This window comes from Cherax quadricarinatus, chromosome 11 (genome assembly GCF_038502225.1).
Source record: "Cherax quadricarinatus isolate ZL_2023a chromosome 11, ASM3850222v1, whole genome shotgun sequence".
Classification (NCBI taxonomy): domain Eukaryota; kingdom Metazoa; phylum Arthropoda; class Malacostraca; order Decapoda; family Parastacidae; genus Cherax; species Cherax quadricarinatus.
In genome coordinates this window covers 38945150-38961069 of record NC_091302.1, presented here as the reverse complement: position 1 = coordinate 38961069, position 15920 = coordinate 38945150, and the positions used below count along the sequence as shown (strand labels likewise).

Below are 15920 nucleotides of genomic sequence, written 5' to 3'. Positions count from 1 at the left end.
GTCTCCCAGCTCTGGGTAACACTACTGATGTCTCCCAGCTCGGGCTAACACTGCTGATGTCTCCCAGCTCGGGCTAACACTGCTGATGTCTCCCAGCTCGGGCTGACACTACTGATGTCTCCCAGCTCGGGGTAACACTACTGATGTCTCCCAGCTCGGGGTAACACTGCTGATGTCTCCCAGCTCGGGGTAACACTGCTGATGTCTCCCAGCTCGGGCTGACACTACTGATGTCTCCCAGCTCGGGCTGACACTACTGAAGTCTCCCAGCTCTGGGTAACACTACTGATGTCTCCCAGCTCGGGGTAACACTGCTGATGTCTCCCAGCTCGGGGTAACACTACTGATGTCTCCCAGCTCGGGCTGACACTACTGAAGTCTCCCAGCTCTGGGTAACACTACTGATGTCTCCCAGCTCTGGGTAACACTACTGATGTCTCCCAGCTCGGGGTAACACTGCTGATGTCTCCCAGCTCGGGCTAACACTGCTGATGTCTCCCAGCTCGGGCTGACACTACTGAAGTCTCCCAGCTCTGGGTAACACTGCTGATGTCTCCCAGCTCGGGCTGACACTACTGATGTCTCCCAGCTCTGGGTAACACTACTGATGTCTCCCAGCTCGGGCTGACACTACTGAAGTCTCCCAGCTCTGGGTAACACTACTGATGTCTCCCAGCTCGGGCTAACACTGCTGATGTCTCCCAGCTCGGGCTAACACTGCTGATGTCTCCCAGCTCGGGCTGACACTACTGATGTCTCCCAGCTCGGGCTAACACTGCTGATGTCTCCCAGCTCTGGGTAACACTGCTGATGTCTCCCAGCTCGGGCTAACACTGCTGATGTCTCCCAGCTCGGGCTAACACTGCTGATGTCTCCCAGCTCGGGCTGACACTACTGATGTCTCCCAGCTCGGGGTAACACTACTGATGTCTCCCAGCTCGGGCTAACACTGCTGATGTCTCCCAGCTCGGGCTAACACTGCTGATGTCTCCCAGCTCGGGCTGACACTACTGATGTCTCCCAGCTCGGGCTGACACTACTGAAGTCTCCCAGCTCTGGGTAACACTGCTGATGTCTCCCAGCTCGGGCTGACACTACTGATGTCTCCCAGCTCTGGGTAACACTACTGATGTCTCCCAGCTCGGGCTGACACTACTGATGTCTCCCAGCTCGGGCTGACACTACTGAAGTCTCCCAGCTCTGGGTAACACTGCTGATGTCTCCCAGCTCGGGCTGACACTACTGATGTCTCCCAGCTCTGGGTAACACTACTGATGTCTCCCAGCTCGGGCTGACACTACTGATGTCTCCCAGCTCGGGCTAACACTACTGATGTCTCCCAGCTCGGGCTAACACTACTGATGTCTCCCAGCTCGGGCTAACACTACTGATGTCTCCCAGCTCGGGGTAACACTGCTGATGTCTCCCAGCTCGGGGTAACACTGCTGATGTCTCCCAGCTCTGGGTAACACTGCTGATGTCTCCCAGCTCGGGGTAACACTGCTGATGTCTCCCAGCTCTGGGTAACACTGCTGATGTCTCCCAGCTCGGGCTAACACTGCTGATGTCTCCCAGCTCTGGGTAACACTGCTGATGTCTCCCAGCTCTGGGTAACACTGCTGATGTCTCCCAGCTCGGGGTAACACTGCTGATGTCTCCCAGCTCGGGGTAACACTGCTGATGTCTCCCAGCTCGGGCTGACACTACTGATGTCTCCCAGCTCGGGCTAACACTACTGATGTCTCCCAGCTCGGGCTAACACTACTGATGTCTCCCAGCTCGGGGTAACACTGCTGATGTCTCCCAGCTCGGGGTAACACTGCTGATGTCTCCCAGCTCGGGGTAACACTGCTGATGTCTCCCAGCTCGGGGTAACACTGCTGATGTCTCCCAGCTCGGGGTAACACTGCTGATGTCTCCCAGCTCGGGGTAACACTGCTGATGTCTCCCAGCTCGGGCTGACACTACTGATGTCTCCCAGCTCGGGGTAACACTGCTGATGTCTCCCAGCTCTGGGTAACACTGCTGATGTCTCCCAGCTCGGGCTAACACTACTGATGTCTCCCAGCTCGGGCTAACACTGCTGATGTCTCCCAGCTCTGGGTAACACTACTGATGTCTCCCAGCTCGGGCTGACACTACTGATGTCTCCCAGCTCGGGCTGACACTACTTAAGTCTTCCAGCTGAGACTGACACATTTCCACACCTTGCATGAACACCATCCTGAGTGATGGAATATAACAGAGAAACAGCTGGCTTTTGTTCCCACTGTGTTACTGTACCAGCACACTGCGGCTGTGTACAATTTTCACAAATTCTTTCCTCCATCCTTGCCACCTCCCCCCCCCCACAAGTATAATGACCTCTCTTGTTGTCCTCTCTGGCTTCTCACCTTCGTATTCACTTCTTTTTCTTGTCATGTCATCTTCACTCACTTCATCTTAACTTTCATTCAATCTATTCTAAATTCCTCCGTGGGTTTTTTCCTTACTTCTTTCAAGATTTTAAAACCTGTACCCCCTTCCCTGTCACCCCCTCCCCCTCCCCCTCCCCCCTCCCCTCTCTCTTAACAGGGTTAAAGACACAACATAAATCGCTGAGTCACTCTCACCATCCTCGCACAAACTTTTACACTTAACATAAGACGAAAATAGCTAGTTTTAAAATGACTTTAAAATCTTATCAGATAACTATACTGCAATAACACTGACACTATATAACACTGACACTATATAACACTGACACTATATAACACTGACACTATATAACACTGACACTATATAACACTGACACTATATAACACTGACACTATATAACACTGACACTATATAACACTGACACTATACAATAACACTGACACTATATAACACTGACACTATATAACACTGACACTATATAACACTGACACTATATAACACTGACACTATATAACACTGACACTATACAATAACACTGACACTATATAACAGACACTATATAACACTGACACTATATAACACTGACACTATATAACACTGACACTATACAATAACACTGACACTATATAACACTGACACTATATAACACTGACACTATATAACACTGACACTATATAACACTGACACTATATAACACTGACACTATATAACACTGACACTATATAACACTGACACTATATAACACTGACACTATACAATAACACTGACACTATATAACAGACACTATATAACACTGACACTATATAACACTGACACTATATAACACTGACACTATATAACACTGACACTATACAATAACACTGACACTATACAATAACACTGACACTATACAATAACACTGACACTATATGACACTATATAACACTGACACTATATAACACTGACACTATATAACACTGACACTATACAATAACACTGACACTATATAACACTGACACTATACAATAACACTGACACTATACAATAACACTGACACTATATAACACTGACACTATATAACACTGACACTATACAATAACACTGACACTATACAATAACACTGACACTATACAATAACACTGACACTATACAATAACACTGACACGCTATAACACTGACACTATATAACACTGACACTATATAACACTGATACTATATAACACTGACACTATATAACACTGACACTATATAACACTGACACTATATAACACTGACACTATACAATAACACTGACACTATACAATAACACTGACACTATATAACACTGACACTATATAACACTGACACTATATAACACTGATACTATATAACACTGACACTATACAATAACACTGACACTATATAACAGACACTATATAACACTGACACTATATAACACTGACACTATATAACACTGACACTATATAACACTGACACTATACAATAACACTGACACTATATAACACTGACACTATACAATAACACTGACACTATATAACACTGACACTATATAACACTGACACTATACAATAACACTGACACTATACAATAACACTGACACTATACAATAACACTGACACTATACAATAACACTGACACTATATGACACTATATAACACTGACACTATATAACACTGACACTATATAACACTGACACTATACAATAACACTGACACTATATAACACTGACACTATATAACACTGACACTATATAACACTGACACTATATAACACTGACACTATACAATAACACTGACACTATACAATAACACTGACACTATACAATAACACTGACACTATACAATAACACTGACACGCTATAACACTGACACTATATAACAATGATACTATATAACACTGACACTATATAACACTGACACTATATAACACTGACACTATATAACACTGACACTATATAACACTGATACTATATAACACTGACACTATATAACACTGATACTATATAACACTGACACTATATAACACTGACACTATATAACACTGACACTATATAACACTGACACTATATAACACTGACACTATATAACACTGACACTATATAACAGACACTATATAACACTGACACTATATAACACTGACACTATATAACACTGACACTATATAACAGACACTATATAACACTGACACTATATAACACTGACACTATATAACACTGACACTATATAACACTGACACTATATAACAGACACTATATAACACTGACACTATATAACACTGACACTATATAACAGACACTATATAACACTGACACTATATAACACTGACACTATACAATAACACTGACACTATACAATAACACTGACACTATATAATAAAACAAACTATACAATAACAATCACTATTATACACTGACACTATACTGACAACTGATACTATACTGACAACACTGACACTATGCTTACAACACTGACACTACTGACAACATTGACACTACTGACAACATTGACACTATGTTGACAACACTGACACTATGCTGACAACACTGACACTATGTTGACAACACTGACACTATGTTGACAACACTGACACTATGTTGGCAACATTGACACTATGCTGACAACACTGACAATATGTTGACAACACTGACACTATGCTGACAACACTGACACTGTGTTGACAACACTGACACTATGTTGACAACACTGACACTATGTTGACAACACTGACACTATGCTGACAACACTGGCACTATGCTGACAACACTGACACTATGTTGACAACACTAACACTATGTTGACTACACTGACACTAAGCTGACAACACTGACACTATGCTGACAACACTGACACTATGTTGACAACACTGACACTATGTTGACAACACTGACACTATGCTGACAACACTGACACTATGTTGACAACACTGACACTATGTTGACAACATTGACACTATGCTGACAACACTGACACTATGCTGACAACACTGACACTATGTTGACAACACTGACACTATGCTGACAACACTGACACTATGCTGACAACGCTGACACTATGCTGACAACACTGACACTATGTTGACAACACTGACACTATGCTGACAACGCTGACACTATGCTGACAACACTGAGACTATGTTGACAACACTGACACTATGTTGACAACACTGACACTATGTTGACAACACTGACACTATGCTGACAACACTGACACTATGCTGACAACACTGACACTATGCTGACAACACTGACAACACTGACACTATGCTGACAACACTGACACTATGCTGACAACACTGACACTATGCTGACAACACTGCCAAAATAATGTCAGTGTGAGACTGGGAACATCACAGTGCTCAATTGCTTCTATATCCATGGGTAAGCGCTGAAGCCGTAGGGGGTGACAGGGCACCTCGGGAATGGGAGGTAATGAGGTTGGATCCAAGGGGTGGGAAGACGCCCCCAACAGCTTCCAGTCATTCCCACAGTAATGAAGGAGCCGTTGAACCCATGATGGAGTACTGGAAGAACTGTTGAACCCATAATGGAGTACTGGAGGAACTGTTGAACCCATAATGGAGTACTGGAGGAACTGTTGAACCCATGATGGAGTACTGGAAGAACTGTTGAACCCATGATGGAGTACTGGAAGAACTGTTGAACCCATGATGGAGTACTGGAAGAACTGTTGAACCCATGATGGAGTACTGGAAGAACTGTTGAACCCATGATGGAGTACTGGAAGAACTGTTGAACCCATGATGGAGGAACCAGTGAACCCATGATGGAGTACTGGAAGAACTGTTGAACCCATGATGGAGTACTGGAGGAACCAGTGAACCCATGATGGAGTACTGGAGGAACCAGTGAACCCATGATGGAGTACTGGAAGAACTGCTGAACTCATGATGGAGTACTGCAGGAACTGTTGAACCCATAATGGAGTACTGGAGGAACTGTTGAACCCATAATGGAGTACTGGAAGAACTGTTGAACCCATAATGGAGTACTGAAAGAGCTGTTGAACCCATGATGGAGTACTGGAGGAACTGCTGAACCCATGATGGAGTACTGGAGGAACTGCTGAACCCATGATGGAGTACTGGAGGAACCAGTGAACCCATGATGGAATACTGGAGGAACCAGTGAACTCACTGAGAACTGGAGGAACTGGTCCCAAGGCTGCACACAGGAATCACTCCAGGTGAAAGCAATAAACTTGACATACGGTGCAGAATACCTCAAATACAAAGCAGGGGACCGACGAGTACACTAAGGAAGAACTCCCCGAGTGTCAGAGGTCCCCGACTCTTCAACGCTCTCACTCCGTGCATCAACGAATTACGAACCTCTGGGGGTCTTCAAGAGGGAACTGGACAAGTTCCTGAAATCGGTTCCTGATAAGCCGGGCTGTTGTTCGTTCGTATGTTGCAAGCAGCAGCCTAGTTGATCAGGCCTTGATCCACCAAACTGTCCTTCAGGTATCCTCCTAGCAAAGGTTTCTGATACACACCATCAACTTCATCATCCAAGACTGATTTTTTCCAGCGCATTTATGTTCAGTCTGTAATATGGAGACGAGAAATGTACAATATAATTTCAATTAGGCCTTACCAAGGATATATAAAACTAAAGTATAACCTGAGGACTCCTGTTATTTATATATCTTGATATGAGGCCAAGAATTCTATCAGCTTTATTTCGATCAACATTATTTAATTTTTAATTGCCATGGTTATTCTCTTTTCCGGAGGTTAAAATCTTATACTTGTGTACGTTACACTGTATCTGCCACTTATCCCAGCACCTCCATCAACGTAGTCAGATCTTCCTGAAGCACTGGAGAGTCCTCACCAGTAATGATCTGAAGCTTATATCAGTGTCACAGATATACTTGTACATAAATGGTGTACAATACCGACAAGATGAAGAATTACACATGTGCAACATCTGTGTATCTCTATTTGTAGACGTTTCGCCACTGGCTAGCGAAACTTCTACAAATAAAGATACCCAGATGTTGCATATGTGTAACTCTTCACAGGCATACTTTCTTATGTCGCTATTTATTCCCTTATCTATGTCGTTATGTTTATTGTGAATCTTCAAGAGTCCAACCTCCACTTGTGACGCGTCCCCACTGATTTATTCTTATTTATGCAGACACTCTGTTGCCTGTCAACCAAGACTCAATCCAGAAGGAAAATTCCCCTCCTATGTACCTCTACTTTCGTCAACAATCTTTCGCGTGGAACTCTATCAAAGGCAAACCACGGTACGGGTGGAGTTAGAACTCGTGGCGAGTGAGTGATATCAGAGGCCTTCCTGAGGTCCTTCACACAGTATCACCATCTACCGCCTGCAATACCTTAGTGGAAAACTTAGTTAATTCATAAGGCAAGAATGCTCCTTTGCAAATTTGTATTGAGATTCCTTTACCAATTTATATCTTCCAATGTGGCTTCGAACTGTTTCGGAAATAATTTATTCCATCAATTTCCTCACAACGGAGGTTGCCTAACTGTTGTACGAGTCGAAGATAACGACCAACAGTATCTCCCGCTTTGTAGATTGATATCACACTTGTCGTTTTCCACTTATCCGGCACTATACACTCCTGTTTTACACAGGTATATAAATACTATCTCCATACTAAGTTTTTGGAGAGTGCTCGGATTCGGGGCTCCCGTCACATCAGCACCGTCAAGTTACCATCACGTCAGCGTAGTGTGTCTCAACTTTCCCTCAGAGAGTGACTTCACTGAGTGGAACAACGAGCGTACACACACACAACACATTATATCTTCTATAATCATTAACATTGTTCATTCTCGGCACAGCAACCTTCCTTACTCCCAACTTTCTACCAACCCAACCCAACCTAGACGAGCCTGGCCCATGGCCGGGCTCAGAGAGTAGAGAAACTCTTGAAACTCTTCAAAGGTATACCTACCAACCCAACCCAACCCTCCCCTCCACACCTACCAACCCAACCCTCCCCTCCACACCTACCAACTCAACCCTCCCCTCCACACCTACCAACCCAACCCTCCCCTCCACACCTACCAACCCAACCCTCCCCTCCACACCTACCAACCCAACCCTCCCCTCCAAACCTACCAACCCAACCATCCCCTCCACACCTACCAACCCAACCCTCCCCTCCACACCTACCAACCCAACCCTCCCCTCCAAACCTACCAACCCAACCATCCCCTCCACACCTACCAACCCAACCCTCCCCTCCACACCTACCAACCCAACCCTCCCCTCCAAACCTACCAACCCAACCATCCCCTCCACACCTACCAACCCAACCCTCCCCTCCACACCTACCAACCCAACCCTCCCCTCCAAACCTACCAACCCAACCATCCCCTCCACACCTACCAACCCAACCCTCCCCACCACACCTAACAACCCAACCCTCCCCTCCAAACCTACCAACCCAACCATCCCCTCCACACCTACCAACCCAACCCTCCCCTCCACACCTAACAACCCAGCCCTCCCCTCCACCCCTACCAACCCACCCCTCCCCTCCACACCTAACAACCCAACCCTCCCCTCCACACCTAACAACCCAATCCTCCCCACCTAACAACCTAACCCTCCACACCCCCACACACCTACCAACCCAACCCTCCACACCCTCCCCCACCAATCAACCCAACCCTCCACACCCCCACACACCTACCAACCCTCCTCTCCACACCCCACACACCTACCAACTTAACCCTCCACACCCCCACACACCTACCAACCCAACCCTCCACACACCTACCAACCCAACCCTCCACACCCCCACACACCTACCAACCCAGCCCTCCACACCCCCACATACCTACCAATCCAACCCTCCACACCCCCACACACCTACCAACCCTCCACACCCCCACACACCTACCAATCCAACCCTCCACACCTCCCCACACACACCTACCAACCTAACCTTCCACACACCCCCACACCTACCAACCCAACCCTCCACACACCCCCACACACACACCTACCAACCCAACCCTCCACACACCCCCACACACACCAACCCAACCCTCCACACACACACACACACACACAGCTAGGCGAGTACACTTCTGCTTGTGGAGTGTGAACCTCTCGGTGAGCAGGTTCACATCTCACGAGGGCTCAGGTGTGGTGCTCCTGCCTCGGGGGTTCAGAAAGTAACAAGTCGCCTCCAGCACACTCAAATCATTTCTCGCGTCGAGGCTATTAACACAAATTGTACATTTACAACGTTAACTACACTTTCAATTCTTCTCGCTTCCGGATGATCTTTATTTAGTCTCTCTGTATCTCTCTCTCTCTCTCTCTCTCTCTCTCTCTCTCTCTCTCTCTCTCTCTCTCTCTCTCTCTCTCTCTGTATCTCTCTCTCTCTCTGTATCTATCTCTCTCTCTCTCTCTCCTCCCTTTAAGAACATAAAAAGGGAGGAGCAGTGCTGCAGGCCTATCGGCCCATGTTAGACAGGTCCAACCCACACCCACTCATGTACTCTAACCTAGTGTTACAGCTACACAAGGTTTCCCCTTCAGTGACGCTACTCGGCAGTGTTCCACTCATCCACAACTATTGCCAAACCAGTGCTTTCCCATATTCTTCTTAAATCTAATTTTTTCCATCTTGAACCCAATGGTTGGGTATTTTAAACACGGTATTTACATCCCCTTTATTTACTCCTGTCTTCCATTTATACACCTCAATCGTATCCCTCCTAATTCTACGCTTTTTCAGAGTGCTGATTCAGTGCCGTCAGTCTATCCTCACTGGAAAGATGTCTGATACATGGGATCAACTTTGTCCTCCTTCACTGTACGTTCCTTCCGTCGTACCCAGATCAGACCTGAATCAACTCGCTTGTAAGTCAGTGTCAACACTTATATGTTCTCTACTTCTTATATTATACTGATACCTCGATACAGAGAGAGAGAGAGAGAGAGAGAGAGAGAGAGAGAGAGAGAGAGAGAGAGAGAGAGAGAGAGAGAGAGAGAGAGAGAGAGAGAGAGAGAGAGAGGGAGAGAGAGAGGGAGAGAGAGAGGAAGAGAGGGAGAGAGGGAGAGAGAGAGGGAGAGAGAGAGAGAGAGGGAGAGAGAGAGAGGGAGAGAGAGGGAGATAGAGAGGGGGAAGAGATAGAGAGGGGGAAGAGATAGAGAGGGGGAGAGATAGAGAGGGGGGAGAGATAGAGGGGGGAGAGATAGAGAGGGGGGAGAGATAGAGAGGGGGGGAGAGAGAGAGAGGTGGGGGGGAGTCCAGACGGCCACTTGGCCTGGAAGAAATTCCGCCAATGCGGCTTCTGCCTCTCCCTCACCTCCACCTGACCCCTCCCTCACCCCACCTGACCCCTCCCTCACGCCACCTGACCCCTTCCTCACCCCACCTGACCCCTCCCTCACCCCATCTGTGGAACCCTCCCTCACCCCATCTGATCCCACCAATACAGCCACCCAACAAACGTCCTCACAATCACAACCACTCAACCAATATCTTCCCTACACTACCACCACTACTGCAACAACCCCCCCACAACCCTCCACCCCCAACGATCCCCGCCCACCCCACAACGCTGACTAGAGATCAGGCTACCTCAGACATGATAATCCTGTGGTCAATATACCAACGTGATCTGTCCCCCCTTATCCTTCCCCTCCGTCCCCAGCACGCACGCATGCGCACGCACGCAGCTACATTCACGCGCACATGCACGCACGCACAGTCTATATGGTAACCTGTATACTTTATATTTAGTTTGCCAGGACTCTTAACTAATCTTAAGCTACAACAACATTAGACTATCAGTAATACTTGTAACCAAGTCTACGTCTGGCTACATCAGACTATCAGATGTACTTGTAACTAAGACTGGCTACAACATCAGACTATCAGATGTACTTGTAACTAAGACTGGCTACAACATCAGACTATCAGATGTACTTGTAACTAAGACTGGCTACAACATCAGACTATCAGATGTACTTGTAACTAAGACTGGCTACAACATCAGACTATCAGATGTACTTGTAACTAAGACTGGCTACAACATCAGACTATCAGATGTACTTGTAACTAAGACTGGCTACAACATCAGACTGTCAGATATACTTGTAACTAAGACTGGCTACAACATCAGACTGTCAGATATACTTGTAACTAAGACTGGCTACAACATCAGACTGTCAGATATACTTGTAAACAAGCCTAAGCTTATTATATAAGTGGTTTAGAAAACAGATAGCAAAAGTTGAAGACCGAAACATTTAAATGCAACATTTGAGAAACGTTTCGCCGGCCAGTGGCTTCTTCAGTCCATTACAGAGAATAACGGTGTAAGATGAGGAGCAGTTTGAGGTAACGAGTCCCTCAGCCTGGAGTCGACGTGTTCAGTCCACCAGTCTTGAGAAAAGCACAGCATATGCTCGGAGAAGTGACTTATATACCGCAGGTGTGTTGGAGCAGCCACATGTTATCATAGTTGAGTAATAATGGTAGAATTACCGACATTTCATTTATCTAACATTATCATAGTTATAGATGTATCCAGGTTCACGTTATCATAGTTAAAGATGTATCCAGGTTCACGTTATCATAGTTATAGATGTATCCAGGTTCACGTTATCATAGTTATAGATGTATCCAGGTTCACGTTATCATAGTTATAGATGTATCCAGGTTTACGTTATCATAGTTATAGATGTATCCAGGTTCACATTATCATAGTTATAGATGTATCCAGGTTCACGTTATCATAGTTATAGATGTATCCAGGTTCACGTTATCATAGTTATAGATGTATCCAGGTTCACGTTATCATAGTTATAGATGTATCCAGGTTCACGTTATCATAGTTATAGATGTATCCAGGTTCACATTATCATAGTTATAGATGTATCCAGGTTCACGTTATCATAGTTATAGATGTATCCAGGTTCACGTTATCATAGTTATAGATGTATCCAGGTTCACATTATCATAGTTATAGATGCACCCAGGTTCACGTTATCATAGTTATAGATGTATCCAGGTTCACGTTATCATAGTTATAGATGTATCCAGGTTCACATTATCATAGTTATAGATGTATCCAGGTTCACGTTATCATAGTTATAGATGTATCCAGGTTCACGTTATCATAGTTATAGATGTATCCAGGTTCACGTTATCATAGTTATAGATGTATCCAGGTTCACGTTATCATAGTTATAGATGTATCCAGGTTCACGTTATCATAGTTATAGATGTATCCAGGTTCACATTATCATAGTTATGGATGTATCCAGGTTCACGTTATCATAGTTATAGATGTATCCAGGTTCACGTTATCATAGTTATAGATGTATCCAGGTTCACGTTATCATAGTTATAGATGTATCCAGGTTCACGTTATCATAGTTATAGATGCACCCAGGTTCACGTTATCATAGTTATAGATGTATCCAGGTTCACATTATCATAGTTATAGATGTATCCAGGTTCACGTTATCATAGTTATAGATGTATCCAGGTTCACGTTATCATAGTTATAGATGTATCCAGGTTCACGTTATCATAGTTATAGATGTATCCAGGTTCACATTATCATAGTTATAGATGTATCCAGGTTCACGTTATCATAGTTATAGATGTATCCAGGTTCACGTTATCATAGTTATAGATGTATCCAGGTTCACGTTATCATAGTTATAGATGTATCCAGGTTCACATTATCATAGTTATAGATGTATCCAGGTTCACGTTATCATAGTTATAGATGTATCCAGGTTCACGTTATCATAGTTATAGATGTATCCAGGTTCACGTTATCATAGTTATAGATGTATCCAGGTTCACATTATCATAGTTATAGATGTATCCAGGTTCACGTTATCATAGTTATAGATGTATCCAGGTTCACATTATCATAGTTATAGATGTATCCAGGTTCACGTTATCATAGTCATAGATGTATCCAGGTTCACATTATCATAGTCATAGATGAACCCAGGCTTCTAACTGTATCTTCTTCAAAGAGCTAAGGATGAGGAGATGGCTCGGTGCTGCAGGTCTCCTGAACCTACCTTCCTCTTCCTCTGATCAACCCTGATAACCTTCCTTCCCAGACGCTACAACCCTACAGTATCTGGCCAAAAGGGCCAATACTAACCTATAAAGGTGATAATGCTGTCTTACATTTCTGCGACGTTGTAATTTACCTGTAATAACAAGTCTGTTGTTTGAAAACAAAAAACAATTTCAAGGCTTTTTGTTGATTTAATAACCTTGTCATGTGAGGTAGTGTGGGAAGATTAATTTTTTTTACACATCGGCTGTCTCCCACCGAGGCAGGTGACCCGAAAAAGACAAGTTTTCTTTCTCTTCAAATTTAGTGATTTACCAATAGATCCCCGGCTTGTCTTCAGGAAGCTGGACAGGCACCAAGTCAGTAACTGACCAGCCGGGCTGTGGCTCGTACGTCGGTTTGCGTGAGGCCAGCAGCCACAGCTTGGATGATCAGATCCTGATCATGGACCGGGCCTCGGAGGCCTTGACCCCCGAAGCACCCTCCAGGTATACCAGAGAAGGGGTTACCAGTCCCTTACTCCCGGTATCTTAGTCGCCTCTTACGACACGCATGGCTTACGGAGGAAGAATTCTTCTCCGCTTCCCCACGGAGAATCATCATTTTAGTTATTCTCTGCTCTCTGATTTTATAATATTGATACCTGGTGTCAACACCGAGCATGTTGCTAACTTATCACGCGAGTCAAACGCATTCAGTGATGACATCAATCATTGGTAATTTGAATGTCATTACGATGACAAACAATTCAGCTTATAATTCAGAAGCCCAGTTGTTAAATCTAGCATTTAAATCAGCAGTCGTCAGTCTTCTAGTATAAAAGGGTCAGTCTGAAAGCTGCGCCACATATTAATTTTTTCTGTGATTTTTATGAATAACAAAAATATTTTGTAACTGTTGACACTTTGCATTGTGAAATTTATATAAAAGTGAATTTATAATTTCATGTGAGTGCCGCATCCATTTCCTAGAAGGGCCACGTGCGGCCCTCGGGCCACAGGTTGGGGACCACTGGTTTAAATTAACATGGTTGCTATAGTTATGTGAGGAAGTTGGAGCGGGAGATGTAACAGTGTCAGTGCTGTGTCAGTGCTAGGTACAGCATGCTGTACCTAGCAACACAGCATGCTGTACCTAGCAACACCACAGCACGCTGGACCTAGCAACACAGCATGCTGGACCTAGCAACACAGCATGTTGGACCTAGCAACACCACAGCATGCTGGACCTAGCAACACAGCATGTTGCACCTAGCAACACAGCATGCTGTACCTAGCAACACAGCATGCTGGACCTAGCAACACAGCATGCTGGACCTAGCACCACAGCATGCTGGACCTAGCAACACCACAGCATGCTGGACCTAGCAACACCACAGCATGCTGGACCTAGCAACACAGCATGCTGCACCTAGCAACACAGCATGCTGGACCTAGCAACACAGCATGCTGAACCTAGCAACACAGCATGCTGGACCTAGCAACACCACAGCATGCTGGACCTAGCAACACCACAGCATGCTGGACCTAGCAACACAGCATGCTGGACCTAGCAACACAGCATGCTGCACCTAGCAACACAGCATGCTGTACCTAGCAACACAGCATGCTGGACCTAGCAACACAGCATGCTGGACCTAGCAACACAGCATGCTGGACCTAGCAACACCACAGCATGCTGGACCTAGCAACACAGCATGCTGTACCTAGCAACACAGCATGCTGTACCTAGCAACACAGCATGCTGTACCTAGCAACACCACAGCACGCTGGACCTAGCAACACAGCATGCTGGACCTAGCAACACAGCATGTTGGACCTAGCAACACCACAGCATGCTGGACCTAGCAACACAGCATGTTGCACCTAGCAACACAGCATGCTGTACCTAGCAACACAGCATGCTGGACCTAGCAACACAGCATGCTGGACCTAGCACCACAGCATGCTGGACCTAGCAACACCACAGCATGCTGGACCTAGCAACACCACAGCATGCTGGACCTAGCAACACAGCATGCTGCACCTAGCAACAGAGCATGCTGGACCTAGCAACACAGCATGCTGAACCTAGCAACACAGCATGCTGGACCTAGCAACACCACAGCATGCTGGACCTAGCAACACCACAGCATGCTGGACCTAGCAACACAGCATGCTGGACCTAGCAACACAGCATGCTGCACCTAGCAACACAGCATGCTGTACCTAGCAACACAGCATGCTGGACCTAGCAACACAGCATGCTGGACCTAGCAACACAGCATGCTGGACCTAGCAACACCACAGCATGCTGGACCTAGCAACACAGCATGCTGTACCTAGCAACACAGCATGCTGGACCTAGCAACACAGCATGCTGGACCTAGCAACACACCAACAACACAACACGGGAAACAACAACATCCAGCCCATGACACTACACCCACAGCACCCTATCCCAAAGGATCTCTT

The 15920-nt window shown here is 45.5% G+C and overlaps 1 protein-coding gene across 22 annotated transcripts in view; it reads right to left on the bottom strand.

Moving 5' to 3' along the window:
* osp (myosin phosphatase Rho interacting protein outspread) overlaps positions 1–15920 on the bottom strand; it is a 595661-nt gene that overhangs the window by 508827 nt on the left and 70914 nt on the right. The window lies entirely within an intron of this gene.